Source organism: Schistocerca americana, unplaced genomic scaffold (genome assembly GCF_021461395.2).
Source record: "Schistocerca americana isolate TAMUIC-IGC-003095 unplaced genomic scaffold, iqSchAmer2.1 HiC_scaffold_562, whole genome shotgun sequence".
Lineage (NCBI taxonomy): Eukaryota > Metazoa > Arthropoda > Insecta > Orthoptera > Acrididae > Schistocerca > Schistocerca americana.
Genome location: NW_025726305.1, coordinates 37,501 through 42,500, shown reverse-complemented (window position 1 = coordinate 42,500; position 5,000 = coordinate 37,501). Strand labels below are relative to the sequence as shown.

General features: G+C 51.7%; 1 non-coding gene across 1 annotated transcript in view; it reads left to right on the top strand.

Annotated features, from left to right (window-relative positions):
- Positions 1 to 4,289: 4,289 nt before the first annotated feature.
- Positions 4,290 to 5,000, top strand: part of LOC124586612 — a 1,910-nt gene continuing 1,199 nt past the window's right edge. The window contains exon 1 of the ribosomal RNA XR_006975201.1: positions 4,290 to 5,000. This exon is cut by the window's right edge and continues 1,199 nt beyond it. This is a non-coding gene — a ribosomal RNA (small subunit ribosomal RNA).

Here is a 5,000-nt window from a genome sequence, read left to right as displayed (position 1 = left end):
AATATCCCACCCTTCCGACAACCACCATTGCTCAGCTAAGCCACCAACACCCACACATGTCCTACACAGGGGTGCACCCAACATCACAATACTGCCTCCTGTCACACCACACAAACAATGGCACGAATGAAAGACACAGGTCTGCCACAAGCATGGAATCAGAGCGCCGCCTGTTATGAGCCAAAGGTGCACCCTGACGTGGCAAATCAGATGATGCCGCAGTCATTTACTTACGATAATCACAATCAACAAACCAGCCCCCCCCCCCCCCGAAAACACCTTTCCTTACAACAATGTGTGCCTTAACCTAACCCGTATTGTGCCTTAACCTAACCCGTATTGTGCCTTAACCTAACCCGTATTGTGCCTTAACCTAACCCATATTGCGCCTTAACCTAACCCATATTGCGCCTTAACCTAACCCATATTGCGCCTTAACCTAACCCATATTGCGCCTTAACCTAACCCATATTGTGCCTTAACCTAACCTATATTGTACCTTAACCTAACCCATATTGTACCTTAACCTAACCCATATTGTACCTTAACCTAACCTATATTGTACCTTAACCTAACCTATATTGTACCTTAACCTAACCTATATTGGGCCTTAACCTAACCTATATTGGGCCTTAACCTAACCTATATTGGGCCTTAACCTAACCTATATTGGGCCTTAACCTAACCTATATTGGGCCTTAACGTAACCCACGTTGCGCCTTAACCTAACCTATATTGTACCTTAACCTAACCCATATTGTACCTTAACCTAACCCATATTGTACCTTAACCTAACCTATATTGGGCCTTAACCTAACCTATATTGGGCCTTAACCTAACCTATATTGGGCCTTAACCTAACCTATATTGGGCCTTAACGTAACCCACGTTGCGCCTTAACGTAACCCACGTTGCGCCTTAACGTAACCCACGTTGCGCCTTAACGTAACCCACGTTGCGCCTTAACGTAACCCACGTTGCGCCTTAACCTAACCCATATTGCGCCTTAACCTAACCCATATTGCGCCTTAACCTAACCCATATTGCGCCTTAACCTAACCCATATTGTACCTTAACCTAACCTATATTGTACCTTAACCTAACCTATATTGTACCTTAACCTAACCTATATTGGGCCTTAACCTAACCTATATTGGGCCTTAACCTAACCTATATTGGGCCTTAACCTAACCTATATTGGGCCTTAACCTAACCTATATTGGGCCTTAACGTAACCCACGTTGCGCCTTAACGTAACCCACGTTGCGCCTTAACGTAACCCACGTTGCGCCTTAACGTAACCCACGTTGCGCCTTAACGTAACCCACGTTGCGCCTTAACGTAACCCACGTTGCGCCTTAACCTAACCCATATTGCGCCTTAACCTAACCCATATTGCGCCTTACCCTAACCCATATTGCGCCTTAACCTAACCCATATTGTGCCTTAACCTAACCTATATTGTACCTTAACCTAACCTATATTGTACCTTAACCTAACCTATATTGTACCTTAACCTAACCTATATTGTACCTTAACCTAACCCATATTGCGCCTTAACCTAACCCATATTGCGCCTTAACCTAACCCATATTGCGCCTTAACCTAACCCATATTGCGCCTTAACCTAACCCATATTGCGCCTTAACCTAACCCATATTGCGCCTTAACCTAACCCATATTGCGCCTTAACCTAACCCATATTGCGCCTTAACCTAACCCATATTGCGCCTTAACCTAACCCATATTGTACCTTAACCTAACCCATATTGTACCTTAACCTAACCTATATTGTACCTTAACCTAACCTATATTGTACCTTAACCTAACCTATATTGTACCTTAACCTAACCTATATTGGGCCTTAACCTAACCTATATTGGGCCTTAACCTAACCTATATTGGGCCTTAACCTAACCTATATTGGGCCTTAACCTAACCTATATTGGGCCTTAACGTAACCCACGTTGCGCCTTAACGTAACCCACGTTGCGCCTTAACGTAACCCACGTTGCGCCTTAACGTAACCCACGTTGCGCCTTAACGTAACCCACGTTGCGCCTTAACGTAACCCACGTTGCGCCTTAACGTAACCCACGTTGCGCCTTAACGTAACCCACGTTGCGCCTTAACCCAACACACGTTGCGCCTTAACCCAACACACGTTGGGCCTTAACCCAACACACGTTGGGCCTTAACCCAACACACGTTGGGCCTTAACCCAACACACGTTGGGCCTTAACCCAACACACGTTGGGCCTTAACCCAACACACGTTGGGCCTTAACCCAACACACGTTGGGCCTTAACCCAACACACGTTGGGCCTTAACCCAACACACGTTGGGCCTTAACCCAACACACGTTGGGCCTTAACCCAACACACGTTGGGCCTTAACCCAACACACGTTGGGCCTTAACCCAACACACGTTGGGCCTTAACCCAACACACGTTGGGCCTTAACCCAACACACGTTGGGCCTTAACCCAACACACGTTGGGCCTTAACCCAACACACGTTGGGCCTTAACCCAACACACGTTGGGCCTTAACCCAACACACGTTGGGCCTTAACCCAACACACGTTGGGCCTTAACCTGCTCTGTAATTGTCATACGACGCGTTAAATTAGTGTGGTGTTGCCTAACTGCAACCCCCGCAATATAGTTTGCTACTCGCACTGCCTGGTCCCCAGAGTATCGCTTCATGTTAAACACCTTGCAGCTATACACTGTAATGCGGATGGCAGCAGGACGTACATGCTCAATGCCCTTCGCAGTTGTTCATTGGCATTTGCATGGCGAAGCACAGCCTACGTTGTGGTACGGCGTGTGTCAACTGTCCGCTGATGTTGTACGTCCAAATCACACACTGTACTGCACATTGGTCCTCATGTACTGAATGATACATCGTGGTACATGTGTGACCGTACCACGACTGCGCCAACAACGGCGAACCATACGGTCCAAATATTGTGCACTCAGCTACGTGTCGTCTCCCTATAAGAGCTGGATTGCAGTATGGTATGCCGTGGATGGCGATCAGCATGAGCCGTCTGTTGATGTAGTGGCGCGTGTTGTCAGACGTAGTCGTCTCTTCTCACACACCGTGATAGCATGGTGCACTGCGTTCCACATCTGCGACATGCGACAGAGGCCGGTTGACAGTCGTTCGCGCAATGGACATCGCATACGTACGGGGGCCACCTTCCACGTGTTCGCGAAGCGTGCACATGTTGTTGCGTGTATGTGGGCAGACATAGTGTGTCGTGACACCTGACACAGGCATGCAACAATCGTTGAATTTGCAAATGGCGATGGACGTCTACGTTTGCTGGTGACGTTACGCAAATGAACAACTGGTAAACGGTTGTGGTGCGGTTGTTCTCGCTAGAGGTGAATCAGTGATGGCGACGATCGGTTGAGCTACCAACCGGTTGTTTCAGCGATACCCACCATGCCCACGAACGTGAATGGCATGTGGGTGTGAAGCGATACGCGGCGGTGGCTGGGTGGGACCGTCCCCGGCCGGTGAGGGGGGGCCTCCCGGCGTGCTGGCCGCGCGGTGCGTGGGCGCACGCGCTACAGCCGGCTGGTGGGGGCGGCCAGTGGCAGGCGCGCCGGCCGACGGAGGCGGCAGGCGGCGCAGCTGCGCGCCGGCGCACCCTGCACGCGGCGCCGTGCGGCCAAAGTAGGTCCTCGCGGGCCCGGTGCGAAGCGCGGTGGACATCTGCAGTGTGCTGGTCCGATTGAGGACTGTGTGCGCTGAGGATGCGCCGCCGCCCGGCGCTCGGCGCCGCGACGCCGTCTGCTGCTCGGTCGCCTCTGCGGTTCTCGCAGGTGGTTTGTATCGCAGCTGTGCGGACGTGTTGGCGCGTGCGCTGTGCTGGGAGAGTTCGCTTCGGCACCCAAGTGGGGCTTTTGTCCTTCTGTGGCGCTGGCGTTGGAGCTGCCGGCCACCGTAGGTGGCGCGTGTTGTCTCCCGCCGGCAATGCCACGACAGCACGCTCCCGGGCCTCTGTCGGCAGCGGCAAGCTCAGTTGGGAGCACGGGTGGTCGCACCTAAAGCGTCTACTCGCCAAACTCCGGGCGATTGCGCCTCTCTCGAACCCGACCAAGTACTTAGGACGGCGCTGCGCGCCGCCGGGACCTGAGAGGGTTTCGAGGTGTATTGTGCAGGGGAGCTCAGCCTCCTCCTGTTTGCAGAATAATTGAGCGGACGCTTGCGTGTTCGCGCGGGCCCCCGGGACACACTCCCGGGCGGCCGGCTGCTCAGCTCTAGTTGACGCAGCTCCCTGGTTGATCCTGCCAGTAGTCATATGCTTGTCTCAAAGATTAAGCCATGCATGTCTCAGTACAAGCCGCATTAAGGTGAAACCGCGAATGGCTCATTAAATCAGTTATGGTTCCTTAGATCGTACCCACGTTACTTGGATAACTGTGGTAATTCTAGAGCTAATACATGCAAACAGAGTCCCGACCAGAGATGGAAGGGACGCTTTTATTAGATCAAAACCAATCGGTCGGCTCGTCCGGTCCGTTTGCCTTGGTGACTCTGAATAACTTTGGGCTGATCGCACGGTCCTCGTACCGGCGACGCATCTTTCAAATGTCTGCCTTATCAACTGTCGATGGTAGGTTCTGCGCCTACCATGGTTGTAACGGGTAACGGGGAATCAGGGTTCGATTCCGGAGAGGGAGCCTGAGAAACGGCTACCACATCCAAGGAAGGCAGCAGGCGCGCAAATTACCCACTCCCGGCACGGGGAGGTAGTGACGAAAAATAACGATACGGGACTCATCCGAGGCCCCGTAATCGGAATGAGTACACTTTAAATCCTTTAACGAGTATCTATTGGAGGGCAAGTCTGGTGCCAGCAGCCGCGGTAATTCCAGCTCCAATAGCGTATATTAAAGTTGTTGCGGTTAAAAAGCTCGTAGTTGGATTTGTGTCCCACGCTGTTGGTTCACCGCCCGTCGGTGTTTAACTGGCATGTATCGTG